A 14,975-nucleotide genomic window follows, 5' to 3' on the forward strand; every position below is an offset into this window, starting at 1 on the left:
GAGAACAATTAATGCACTATGTGCAACATTCTATGTCATACCGCATCACTGGTCAGCGCCTAGGAGCGGCTGACTAGGGAATTTCCGTCCCATGCCTAGGCTGTGTTTGGAGTGGTGCCGTAAGTGGGCAGCATGGACTGCTGATGAATGGAGTCACATCGCGTTCAGCGATGAATCGCAATTGTGCGCTACCCCAGATGATCATCGACGGCAAGTATGACGGCGACGTGAGGTGAGGCCCCATTCTTCCGTTTGGGAGTCACAGCGGTGTTACTCCTGGCGTTATGGTGTGGGGCGACATCGAGTATGACTTCAGGTCACGTCTGGTAGTGACTGAGGGAACTGACGGCACCGCCGTATGCCGCGGTCATCACATGAGAATGAATCGCGGGGGGGGGGCATTTTTCAACAGGACATTACTCGTCCACACATAACACGTGTCTTTATGAATTGTTTGCGTTTAGATTAGATTAGTTTTCGTTCCATAGATCCGTGCTGAGGAGATCCTCGTGGATGTGGAACATGTCAATTTTTTTTTTTTGCTGAAATGACAATACTAATAGTATGAATATATACATCATTTGTTTCTATTAAAAAATTCGTCAATAGAGTAGAAGGAGTTGGCCACTAGTAAGTCTTTCAGGCTCCTTTTGAACTGATATTTATTTGTAACTAAATTTTTTATGTTTACTGGCAAATTATTGAAGATGAGTGTTCCTGAGTAGTGGACCCCTTTTTGAACTAAAGTAAGTGCTTTTAAGTCCTTGTGCAGATCATTTTTGTTCCTGGTATTGTATGTATGAACTGACCTGTTTGTTGGAAAAAGAGATATATTATTTAGGACAAATTTCATTAATGAGTAAATATACCGAGAGGCAGTAGTTAGTATACACAGTTCTTTGAAGAGGTTTCTACAGGACGTCCGTGAATTTACTCCACAAATAATACGTATTACACGCTTTTGGACTCTGAAAACTTTTGTTTGACTTGAAGAGTTACCCCAAAATATTATACCATATGACATTATGGAATGAAAGTAGGCAAAGTATGCAAGCTTTTTCATTTTTATGTCGCCTATGTCTGCTAACACTCGAATTGCAAATACAGATTTGTTAAGGCGTTTCTGCAGTTCTGTGGTGTGCTCTTCCCAACTGAATTTATTATCAAGTTGTAATCCCAGGAATTTAAGACTGTCAACCTCTTCTATCTGCTGTTCTTTGTATTTTATGCATATGCTGGGTGGAAACCTCTTACAGGTTCTGAATTGCATATAGTGAGTCATTTCGAAGTTTAATGTCAGTGAGTTGGCTTTAAACCATTTATTAATATCCATGAAAATATCATTAGCAGATCTTTCTAGAACTACAGTTGACATACTATTTATTGCAATACTTGTGTCATCTGCAAACAAAACGAACTCTGCTTCTGGCAGTGTAACTGATGAGAGATCATTAATGTACACAAGAAAAAGCAATGGCCCTAAGATGGATCCTTGTGTGAAACCACATGTAATTTCTTCCCATTCTGATGATGACTGATGACTTAATTCACTAGTCCCTTGCACTGACACCCTTTGTTTCCTGTTAGTGAGGTATGACTTGAACCATTTTGCAGCACTGCCCGTGACACCATAGAATTCTAATTTACTTAAATTTACTTAAATGTTGAGGTACTCTCATGGCCATCCAGGTCCTCAGATATGTCCGTGATAGAACATGTGAGGGACCACCTCGGATGTCATTTCCGTCCCAACGCCAGTTTCCAGAATATAGCAGATAAATCATTGGAAACTGTAAGAATTGTGAAATACCTAAGAGAAACCGTCCATAGCGATGTAGAATGAAGATATCACATAAAAGTTCCTATAGGAAAAGTAGAAGCCGGACATATTGAGAGGATTTTAAGGAAATGTGATTTATTCACGAAAGAAATGGCTTACAAAATAATTGTAAGGCGCAGCCGACACCTGGCTTTAGTATTAGCTATAATATGACATGAATGGATTGCTGTATTTAAAGGTTTCATTCTTTTGTAATTATTACCTTCTTTATGAAGTTATATAACTACATTGTATGAATGCTGTACTACATTAGCATTTATATGAGCATTCGAGCTCTAACTTCATGCTCCTTCCTTTTCTCTTTCCTATTTACCCTCCTTTTCTTACATGTATGGTGTGTGGCTAGGGTAGGGTAGTGGCCTAGTTGTCTTGTATAGGCGTTGCCGACCGCAGCGCCGTCTTCTGCCTGTTCACGTATCTCTGTATTTGAATACGCATACCTATACCAGTTTCAGTGGCGCTTCAGAGTATGACGACTGTTTCTGATGACCATTCTATCCAGTGTACGTCACATATGTTCGTTTTATTTCTGCCGAACACTTTGTGAATATATTTTCGTTTTTAAGCTGTGACACCTACATTATATAATCAAAAGTCTTATCATGCCCAGCATGTAAGTAACACACTCTCAAGAATTTTTTAAATCTTTTAATTTAAAGCGATTTTTTTCGATGCTACATCGCATTGACATAATGTTACATATTTTCTGGTCCACTGTGGTTTCATGTGCACTGAGGTGACAAAAGTCGTAACATAACAATACACACATGTACAAATGGCGTTAGTATCCCGTACACAAGGTATGAAATGGCAGTGCATTGACGGACCTGTCATTTGTATTCAGGCTATTCATGTGAAAAGGTTTCCAACGTGATTATGGCCGCACGACGGGAATAACAGACTTTGATCGCGGAATGGTAGTTGGAGCTAGACGCATGGAACATTTCATTTCGGAAATCGTCAGGGAATTCAATCTCCCGACATCCACAGTGTCAAGAGTGTGCCGAGAATACCAATTTTAGGCACTACCTCTCATCACGGACCACGCAGTGGCCAGTGACCTCCACCTAACTATCAAGAGCAGTGGCGCTTGCGTAGAGTTGTCTGTGCTAACAGATAAGCAACACTGCGTGAAATAACTGCACAAATCATTGTGGGACATACGACGAAAGTTAGGACAGTGCGGCGAAATTTGGCGTCAGTGGCCTATGGCAGCAGACGACCGATGCGAGTGCCTTTTGCTAACAGAACATCGCGTGCACCTTCTCTCCTGGCACGTGATCATATCGCTTGGACCCTAGACGACTGGAAAACTGTGGCCTGGTCAAATGAGTCTCGATTTCGGTTGGTAAGAGCTAATGGTAGGGTTCGAATGCGGCGAAGACCCCACGAGGCCATCTATATTCAGTGTGGTACTTGAAAATGGCCAAAAGCCGAAATCATGAGTGTATAGTGGATACATACTGCCAAAGGGCGAAAGTTTCATTTAAAAAGTATTACATGGTTGTGGTTCCAACCCATAGAAAAATTATCGATAATGTTTTGGATTGCCCTTTCTTCCGTATTAGTCGACCACAATATTATTCCACTCACTTGTCGTGGGTTTTTCCCGTGATCCTTCACGAGGACACTCTGAAACAGTTGATAGTACACATACTAAAAGAAGTTTGCATCACCTCGGTTCCGAGAGTTCCGGAACCTGTACCGAAAATTGGAAGAGAGATCAACATAAACATCATTTCCGCCCTTTTTCATTGCTCATGAAAACCACACATTGCATATTGTCCCACCATACAGAGAGACCTTCAGACATAGTGGTCCAGATTGCTGTACACACCGGTACCTCTAATACCCAGTAGCACGTCCTCTTGCACTGATGCATGCCTGTATTCGTCGTGGCATACTATCCACAAGTTCATCAAGGCACTGTTGGTCCAGATTGTCCCACTCCTCAACGGCGATTCGGCGTAGATCCCTAAGAGTGGTTGAGTGGTTGGTGGATCACGACGTCCATGAACAACCCTTTTCAATCTATCCCAGGCATGTTCGATACGGTTCATGTCTGGAGAACATGCTGGCCATTCTAGTGTCTAGATGTCGTTATCTTGAAGGAAGTCATTCACAACATGTGCACGATGAGGGCGCGAACTGTCGTCCATGAAGACGAATGCCTCGCCAATATGCTGCCGATATGGTTGCACTATCGGTCGGAGGATGGCATTCACGTATCGTACAGCCATTATGGCGCCTTCCATGACCACCAGCGGCGTACGTCGGCTCCACATAATGCCACCCCAAAACAGCAGGGAACCTCCACCTTGCTGCACTCGCTGGGCAGTGTGTCTAAGGTGTTCAGCCTGACCGGGTTGTCTCCAAACACGTCTCCGACGATTGTGTGGTTGAAAGCATATGCGACACTCATCGGTGAAGGGAACGTGATGCCAATCCTGAGCGGTCCATCCGGCATGTTGTTGGGCCCATCTGTACCGCGCTGCGTGGTGTCGTGGTTGCAAAGATGGACCTCGCCATGGACGTCGAGAGTGAAGTTGCGCATCATGCAGCCTATTGCGCGCAGTTTGAGTCGTAACACGACGTCCTGTGGTTGCACGAGAAACGTTATTCAACATGGTGGCGTTGCTGTCAGGGTTCCTCCAAGCCATAATCCGTAGGTAGCGGCTATCCACTGCAGTAGTAGCCCTTGGGCTGCCTGAGCGAAGAATGTTATCGACAGTTCCTGTCTCTCTGTATCTCCATGTCCGAACAACATCGCTTTGGTTCACTCCGGGACGCCTGGACACTTGTTGAGAGCCCTTCCTGGCACAAAGTAACAATGCGCACGCGATCGAACCACGGTATTCACCGTCTAGGCATAGCTGAACTACAGACAACACGAGCCGTGTACCTCCTTCCAGGCGGAATGACTGGAACTGGTCGGCTGTCGGACCCCCTCCGTCTAATAGGCGCTGCTCATACATGGTTGTTAATATCTTTGGGCGGGTTTAGTGACATCTCTGAACAGCCAAAGGGCGTGTGTCTGTGATATAATATCCAAAGTCAACGTCTATCTTCAGGAGTTATGGGAACCGGGCTGATGCAAAACTTTTTCTGTTGTGTGTATATGCAAAATTGTCTTGATATCATTTGCGTCGCGCTTTACTTACTCACCACTGCACTTGTTTACTATGACGTCGGGGCATATTTCCGGTAATGGCAATGCAGGGCTAAGTGCAATAATATCGTGGTCAGGTAGTACCTGCTTTCAGTGTTTACCCAGTGTATTCATGGTCCACGAATAGCAGTCAGAGTTTCATCACTTCTCCGAAAAAGCTAGGCAAAATAGCTTATTATAAAAAAAAAGTGAGGCGACACTGTCTTTAGACATGTTCAGCCGTCCAGTGGCACCACCTGAATCCTGAAGAAGATGCCAGCAGAAGCATCTAAAAGCCAAACCTTTTTTTAAGAGGAATATGAATGGTCTAGCGACACAGAAGGTTTAATCGGCAACGACAAAGGCCACGAAACCCTGCAGACTTATATACTACACAGATATGTCCCACACGAAGAAGATACTCACTTCCGTCAGGCGAAAACTTCAGCTGCTAGTAATGAACATCATTCGTGTGCAGTCACACATCATCGGATTTTAATGCCATGGCAAACCTATAGATCCCTTTGGAACAACAGACCAAATGCCAGGGTTGTGATGGGCAGTTGTTTCCTACATACACAGCTTGCTGCACGTTGTTACAACTAAAGTATGATTTATTATGTTAGTGTGTTAACAACTATAGTTGCATAATTGTTATACGAGCCACTTAGTTTACTCAATAGTTAACTTCAGATTAAATGAATGTGATATTTGCCATTTACGCTTTAGTTTGTTCTTCGATTCATAAGTAGCTCGGGCGTTTTAAGCCATTACCAAGTGTTACATCTTTGCATATTTTCCACCTTATGTACAGCAAATATCTGTGAAACCACCAGTAACAGTAAAATTAAACCAAAATGAAAGGAAGCACACTATGTGAATACACTGCCATTTTCTTAAGTACGGCATCTTTTTTTTTAGGAAAAGAATCTCGTGGTCGTGCGGTAGCGTTCTCGCTTCCCACGCCCGGGTTCCCGGGTTCGATTCCCGGCGGGGTCAGGGATTTTCTCTGCCTCGTGATGGCTGGGTGTTGTGTGCTGTCCTTAGGTTAGTTAGGTTTAAGTAGTTCTAAGTTCTAGGGGACTGATGACCATAGATGTTAAGTCCCATAGTGCTCAGAGCCATTTGAACCATTTTTCTAGGTAAACACTACATAATGGCTTAAAAAGCCAAACTTAGTTTTGGAACAAAGAAGAAATCTGTATAATACAGACTAAGTGCAAAATGCCACATTCATTTAATTAATTTATGACTGTGTTACCTTTATGAAGATCAACTTCAGATGTACACCAACAATATTGTACCTGGTTTGAATCGTATAAAGTAACTCTATATGCATGTCGTAGATGACCCATGGGTTGCCACCCATGAAGAGTGAAATGAGAGATCAGGACAAGAGTAAATTTATTTAATTAACTTTTCTATTCTGGCTCTCAGCTGTAGTTCATCAGGAACAGCTTGGTGGGGGTGTCCAGTTGCCTCTCATGCGAAACAGTGCTGGTCCAGCATTCCTGACAGCGCAAAGGGTGGGGTTGAGCAAGGCGTCACTCAAATGCCGCTGTCAGTGACGTCCCCAGCTGCAACCGCGATGACGGTGCAGCAGCACAGTTGACAATTCCACGGGGGTGGCCATGACCTCCCTCCAGCCTTCAGGCGGCTCTCGACTCTGGCGGCGGTTGCTTTCATGACTCAGGGCACGCTGCACTATCCTGTGGTCGAACAGTGGACCCCATACGGCAATCCAGGATGTTGCTCCGGGTGTCACAGACTCATGGCGTAGGTTTTGATACTGAGACGAGAATATTTTAGTACACGAATAGTTGAGTATTTATACGCTCCATACTATGGTGGTTTAGAGCTTAAGACATGTACTTTGAACACTTTCGTGGTGGTAAGTGAGGAAGGGTTTCAGTCTTGCCGTTAGCGTATTGCAGTGTCGGCTTTTACTCTAGACTGCCGAGCTGGCTCTGCTGCACAACGCCTGTTGGCCGTGTTTTGCTTCGCAATGCACAACACTCTTGCTTGCCTGCAACTCACTTCCACTCTGGCGTACTTTTTGACCGAATATGCTCGATATGCTACATTGTCCTCCTGTTTATCAAGACCCAGTCCCTCAGATCGACCAAACTGGATTATCCTGTACACTAGAGTTCCTGGCGACCGGTCCTTCTGGCCCCGTGTCGCCTCTGAAGAATTATTCTAATAGCTGGTTTCCTTAACCTTATCACTTGAACTCACACATTTATATAGCGCCCCTTGCCCTGCTCTTTAACTGAAACACGATGTTGCACATTAACTTCTAATTCTCTATTCCAGTCCTCTATTTCAAACTTACAAGCTAAAATGAATCAATTATTCTTATTACTACCCCCTTGTGCGTTCATCTTCCTTCTGCTGCTTTTATGTTCGGAGTATCCAGCCCATTGAAATCTGAACGACGGCTGGGTCTGAACTCAGTCTTATGCTTCGTCTTCTACGTACTGTAACGACTACGTTCAGCAGAACAAGTGCTGCTGTGGTGGTTGGTATGAAAATAATCTACGTTGTCTCGTTCCGGTACTGATTTTCCCGATGTAAATTTACATGCTGCAAAATGTTTCCAGGGAGACTCGTCCTTCCCACTGTTTCAGAAGCGTGTTTATGGATTATCTTAATTCTGATCCTAGAGTAGGAATTAAGCTGGTTAGATTTGTGACTGGTAGCACTTCCATGAGCTCGTCTTGCCAATAAAAACGGGACCGCGAAATATTTAGGTGAATTATCCCTGACATCGTGGCGGTCAGATGGAAAGAAGGTTCCATTATCTCGCACACTGTTCCATTTAGTAACAAACCACTCCCGTTTACTTCTAGCCTCCATGCTAACGTAAGCTTCACCCGGCCTCGAAAGACCCTTACGTACTGACCGACCACCGTGTCATCCTTAGCATATAGGCGTCACTGGATGCGGATATGGAGGGGCGTGTGGCTAACACACCACTCTCCCAGCCGTTGTCAGTTTTCGTGACCTGGGCCGCCACCTCTCAATCAAGTAACTCATCAATTTACCTCACAAGGGCTGTGTGCACCCCGCCTACCAACAGCGCTCGGCAGACCGAACGGTCACCCATCCAAATATTAGCCAAGCCCGACAGCGCTTAACTCCGGTGATCTGACGGGAACCGGTGTTACCACTATGGCAAGGCCGTTCGCCCCATGATGGTGAGTATGAACTTATTCCTTGCAAGTGTTTTATTGAATGGACCTAAAACAACAGCACCAGAAATTCGAATGGCGCTAATGCTTCAGGTAACCTCTGCAATGGTAGTCTTGTTCGACACTAATCCGATCTCTGTGCGCACTATATGCAATTCCGCTCATACTGATTTAGTCCATCTGCCTGTTCCTCCACCAACACCTTTCTGCTACTCTTCTGTTGGTAGATCTGCACCTTTCATGCCCCGCTAATATGTGATCATGAGCTGCTTGTTGCACACTATTACTTAGCTTCGCTGTTACGCCTACCCGCAGTCCCAACTTGGCTCCTTTGCATACCAAGCTATCTTGCATACAAAACTGTGATTGGTTAAAATACTGCTTACATTCGGCATTCGCTCTCTGTGCAGTTTGCCACTCCTTATGTTCGTTGCCCCCATTATGTAATACTGCTTCTTTTCTACTTAAGCCCTCTGCATTTCCGTACTTCTTCCAAGGTTTATGCTTGACTATGAAATCAGATGCACTTTGTCTTACTGCCCATTGTCTCAATCTACTAGAAGGGTCCTTTAACCTCAGCAGCCATTTTAATGTCACACGATCTGTTATTACCCTGAACTTTTTACCATACAGATAACATTTGAAATATGTGATTCCATAAACAAAGCTTAACATCTTTCTCCATTGTGGAATAATTTCTTTCTGGAGAATTTAGTTGTCTTGATGCGTAAGTTACTGGTGCTCTACAGCTTCTACCTTTTACACAACATCACGTTATAAAACAAATTCTCGCATAAAATCCGGAAGTACCAAAGTCGGAATCGATGTTAAAGATTCTTTTAACTCCTCAAAAGTATGCTGCTGTCATTCACCTGACCACACAAATTTAGTACCCTTTCTAACTACTATGGCCCGCATCTCGTGGTCGTGCGGTAGCGTTCTTGCTTCCCACGCCCGGGTTCCCGGGTTAGATTCCCAGTTCTAGGGGACTGATGACCATAGATGTTAAGTCCCATAGTGCTCAGAGCCATTTGAACCATTTTTTCTAACTACTATGTCAACAGTCTGCCAGTATCCACAAATCCTTTTACGAACCAGCGGTGATAGTTCGCGACTCCTAAGAATGATTGCAACTCCTTTACAGACTCTGGTACAGGAAATTCACGTATAGCTCTAATTAATCTTGGGGGTCTTCTTTAACCCCGCCTCTACTTATGATATGACCTAGGTATGCTACCTCTTATAACAAAATTACACTTTTCTGTCCTCAATGCTAACTTTGTTGCTTTTAACCTTAGTAATACTTCCTTTAATCGCTGCATGTGCTGTTCCATATCACTCTCATAGACGATTATGTCATCGACATACACTAAGCATTGCGACGGTTTTAAACGCCTGAGTTCTCTGTCCGAAAATCTCTGAAACGTTGTAGGTGCAATTTTTAATTCGAACAGCATTCTTCTGAATTGGTAGCGTACACAGCGTTCCGAAAATGCTGTCTTGTGTCGATTCTGTGGTGCAACCTCTATCTGGTGGTAACCACTCTTCAGAGCCATTGTTGAAAAGTATTTGCATTGCCCTAAATGTTCCAAGGTTTCTGTGATGGTTGGCAAAGGGTAGGCGTCCGCTATGGTTTTCGCATTTAGATATCTGCAATCACAACAAAACCTATATTTTCGTGTTCCTCCGTCGATTTTCTTTTTCTTTTTTTTTTGGCAAGACAACTATCCATGATCACCATGCACTATTACTTTCTTCACTTATTCCATCTTTCAGCTGTTGATCAATAAATTCCTCCAAATCTGACTGTAAGTACCTAAGTATTCTGTATGGTTTACGGCAGACTGGTGATTCATTTCGTGTTGGTATGCGGTGTTGTAATGTGCATAGATAGTAATAAATAAATTCTTAAATTCCAGAAGTAATTTTTCCATCTGTTCCCTATTACTTCACTCTAGGTGCCCCACTTTTTCTCGCAGTGCAGTTTCAATGGCGTCTGGCGATTGCCCGTGGCTGACACCCCTCATGTCCCATTCTTCTTCCTGACCCAAAGTGATTTTCCCCTATCTTTAGGTACACAGTCGTGTGAATCAAGTCTTGGTGTGCTCATTCACGATTTAATCGGTTAGTCTTTCGCGACAGACTCCGCTCGCGACATCGCTGCACTGGCAATGGCTTCAGCTAGCCTGAAACATTTTTCCGTGAAGTTCCACTCTATGCTGCCAAAGATAGATTACAGCACAATACTGATATAAGATATCTTATCCCAGTCCTCACTCACATGTGGCACAATCTCTACACATTGTTTAAATTGAAAGGCATCCAGGGAAAAGTCTATGTCCACCGATCGTAATAGGGAGACATCATTATTCCCCATTCCACACAATCTGTACTGGGGTGGGTCCCACTGCTTACGTTTCATCAGATTACTATTGGTGACCGACACATGCGTCCCTTTGTCCAATAATAGGGCAACCCTTCTTTCCTACCATTCCTCTTATCGCACAACCCACCTCTGCAAACGATTTTGTAGCACCCAGTCTTACTGAGAATGACCATAGGTGGACCTGGGATTCACATTGGCGTTTAACACATTATTCTACCCCTAAGACTAATGCTTCCTCTTACTGTATTCACATCACCCTGAGGCTGGCGACACTGCCTCCTTATATGCCCGTTCGTCCACACCTGAAACATTTTATACTAACTGCAAACACTGTCCGTTTACCCTGCATTCCAATCGACAAATCGATCTCCTCACGCTCTATAGCTAACTGCTCTATTGTGTGCAAATCCATCAGACTCCCTGTCCGCACACATCTTGAGATTTGTGCATGCAACCCCCTTAGAAAAATCATCGAGTGGCCTCTGCTCAGCTTCTTGAAAATGATTTCATCGATTGCGGCATCCTGTCCTAATTCATAATTACATCCCTTAATTTTCCTTGTACTATCCTCAAATCATTCCATAGTTCCCGTATTTTTCTTAGTTCTTGCACTATTTCGTTTTGTGTATCTCTGAATTAACACTTCTTTAAATTCTTCGAATGTTGTGGTTCCCTTAAGAGCTTCTGTATACCCTACATAAGTTAGTTTCAATTTTGCAACACTCAATAATTCCTTATCAGACCACCTTTCCATTTCAGCCAGATTTCCAAGGTCTCTTACAAAGGCCTACAAATTCTCGGCCGACTTACAAGTAAAAGGAGGAATTAAACTTGCGACTGACAAATCTGCAACCCATTGTGACTACCACGATTCAGTTCTGTATTATTCACTGTTAATTGTGCTACCTTTTCTAACAATATGTACTGCTTCTGGCATGACATATCTTGAGTCTCTGTTCCTGTCGAAGCTTTCTCATGGCCACACTCATTTTGAGAACTAACACTCACAAGACCAGAAAACAAAATGCATTAACTTAATTCTTGTGTCTAATCAAGAGCGAACTCTACTCCCTGCATTGCCTAGCCATATGCCCCCAACGATTACATGTGTATAACATTTTACCAGAACTTATCCCATACATGGCTCTGAGTGGCCGTCAAGGCTACACAGTGCCCACCTAACGGGCACTATCCCACCGTGGCATCAATTACCTCTAAAGCTACACAAATGCACTGATTTTCTACTTACAGGCCGGCCGCTGTGGCCGAGCGATCGGTTCTAGGCACTTCAGTGTGGAACCGCGCGACCGCTACGGTCGCAGGTTCGAATCCTGCCTCGGGCATGGATGTGTGTGATGTCCTTATGTTAGTTAGGTTTAAGTAGTTCTAAATTTTATGGGACTGATGACCTTAGATGTTAAGTCTCATAGTGCTCTGAGCCATTTGAACCATTTTTTTCTACTTACAGCAAAGTCTTCTTTACAAAGTACACGACCGCCAAACCTTTCTTCCGTGACCAAAATACCATCAAAATTTTTGGACTCACTGTACCATAGGCTAAGTTCACATGTTGCTCTAAGAAGCTGACGTCAATTATCTGACACCAGCGTTAGATGACCCATGGATTGTCACCCATGAAGAGTGAAATGAGACGTCAGGGCGACAGTAGATTTGCTTAATTAATTTCTTTATTCTGGCCGTCAGCCTAAGTACATCGGGAATAGTTTGGTGGAGGCGTCCAGTTGCTTCTCATGCAAAAGAATAGAAATCCAGCATTAAGGAAGGTGCAAATAGCAGGGCCGAGCATGGCGTCACTCTAATGTCACTGTCGGTAACGACTGCGACTGTGATGATAGTGCAGCCGCGCAGCTGACAATTGCGCAGGGGTTGCCGTGATCTCCCTCTAGCTAGCTGGCGGCCCTCTGCTTTGGTGTCAGCTGCTTTCGTGACTCAGGGCAGGTTGCCCTGTACAGTGGTCGAACAGCAGACCCCGTGCTGCCTTCCAGGATGTCGCTTCATGTGTCTCAAGCTCGTCTTGTAGGCTGTGATATTGATATAAGAATATTTTAATTCACGAGTGTCTGATTGATTATACGCTCCAGACTATGTTCACGTAGAGCTGAAGGCATGTACTCTTAAAACCTCTATGGTGACAAGTGAGGAAAGGCTTCCATCCTTCCATTAGCATATTGCAGCGTCGGTTGTTGCAATACTACGCCCAGCTGGCTCTGCTTCACAATGCCTGTCGGCAGTGATGTTGATGATGATGATGATGTTTTGGTTTGTGGGGCGCTCAATTGCGCGGTCATCAGCGTCCGTACAAAGTCCCAATTCTTACACAGTCCAATTAATTACACAGTCCACTCTAGCCACGCTCACTAATGATGATGATGATGATGATGATGATGATGATGATGATGATGATAATGATAACACAAACACCCAGTTCTCGGCCAGAGAACCTGTCTGCAGTGTTTTGCTTCACAACGCATAACACTCTTGCCTGCCTGCGGCTGGCTCTGTTGCAGCTCACTTCCAGTGTGGCGTACTTTTTGACCAAATACAGTCGATACGTGCCACATGGTATACCTAATAAATTCTTATACAGTAGAACAAACAAAAACGTGTATTTGTTTTGATATTAGACCGCTTGTACAACTGGAGCTGCTTTATCACTTTTATTGGTTCTAATATCACATATTTAAAGACGTGGCATACTGGTTAGGGCACTAGACTCACAGTTGAGATGAGAGAGTGTCAAATTACCGTCTGATCATCCTAGTTTTATTTTTTGTGTGGCTTGCCTAAAAAGCTTTAACAGAATGCTGTAGTGTCGTAGCCTCATCCAACTGAACTGTCCTTCAGTCTCTGTAGTCCTTTATATACGAGGCTAATCCGGAAAGTAAGGTTACAAGAATGTTTTGAAGTATAAAAAAATGAATTTATTTTAATAAAATTTACATGCATTGTAGGATAGGTCTTGCAATATTTTTCCACATGATCACCATTTATCTCAATACATTTTGTCATCCATGGGACGAGTTTTTTGATTCCTGTATCATAGACGTCTCCCACCGCCTTTTCAGCCAGTTCTTCACTTCGATTTTCACCTCGTCGTCGTTGGAAAAGTGTTTTCCGCGAAGGCGTTCCTTCAGTGTAGTGAACCGATGATAGTTACTAGGTGCGTGATCTGGGCTGTGAGTGGGGTAGCTTAAAATAACCCAAAAAAACGAAGTCAACAACTCTTGTGTTCGTAAGAGCCCTGTGCGCACGCGCGTTGTCATGAAGAAAAGACTTTCGCTGTTAGCATGCCGCGACGTTTGTTTTGTATGGCTCTGCGAAGTTTCTTGTTGGTCTCACACTGAGGTCATCAGTCCCCCAGAACTTAGAACTACTTAAACCTAACTAACCTAAGGACATCACACACATCCATGCCCGAGGCAGGATTCGAACCTGCGACCGTAGCAGTCGCGCGGTTCCGGACTTAAGCCCCTAGAACCACTCGGCCACAACGGCCGGCTGACTCCTTTTCTGTCCCAAAACATTGACACCATGATTTTCCTCGCTGTTTGCTGCGTTTAGAATTTTTAGGTGGAAGGAGCGCCACTGCATTGATTGTCGTTTGCCCACTGGAACACGGTGATAAGCCCAAGTTTCATCCCCTGCCACTACAGAGCTAAAAAAGGATCGCCTCCGAGAAATTCGCAAGCGGCGCTGACTGTTCATTTTGTGTCCTTCGGTATGATCTTGGGCACCCATAGCGCACACAACGTGAGATATTTTAGTCGATCATTTACGATTTTATGAATAACAGCGTGAAATGCTTGGACAAACTGCATGCAGGTCGACAACTGTCGAACGGCGATCAGAGAAGATGCTCTTCAATTTTCTGCACCACATTATCAGTCACAATAGACGGCCTTGCACTTCTGTCTTCATCGTGAATTTCCGTCTTTTCAGAATTGAAATTCCGTACCCATTTCGTCACATGCTGCCTTGAAATTACGCCCTCTCCATAAACTGAAACAATTTTGCGATGAATCGCTGAGGCGTTCGTGCCCTTGAATTTAGGTAGCAAATTACAGCGCGCGCTTCGCACTTGGCGGGAGCCGGAATGAGAACGCTCATTTCTAACACTCACAATAACACTAATCGACGAGCTACTGGTTGTTGGGAATGCTCGTTCCTTCTGCCGGCTTCCCGCCGCACGGCAGTAGTACCAACTTCCCTCACGGGCATTCCATGCTAAGGCTACCTGCAGTGTAACCTTAGTTTTAGGATAACCCCCCCCCCCCGCCCCCTCCTCCTCCTCCTTTTCACACCGCAGAATTAATTTGTGTTTCGATATGAATGGAATTTATGAAGGCCTGCATAGAGCACTGTTAGCTCAGGTATTTCACATACAAG

The 14,975-nt window shown here is 44.2% G+C and overlaps 1 protein-coding gene across 1 annotated transcript in view; it reads right to left on the reverse strand.

The window, feature by feature from the left end:
• The window catches only part of LOC126248436 (aminopeptidase N-like), a 467,552-nt gene that overhangs the window by 112,473 nt on the left and 340,104 nt on the right, over positions 1-14,975 (reverse strand). The window lies entirely within an intron of this gene.

The sequence above is a fragment of the Schistocerca nitens genome, chromosome 3 (genome assembly GCF_023898315.1).
Source record: "Schistocerca nitens isolate TAMUIC-IGC-003100 chromosome 3, iqSchNite1.1, whole genome shotgun sequence".
Classification (NCBI taxonomy): domain Eukaryota; kingdom Metazoa; phylum Arthropoda; class Insecta; order Orthoptera; family Acrididae; genus Schistocerca; species Schistocerca nitens.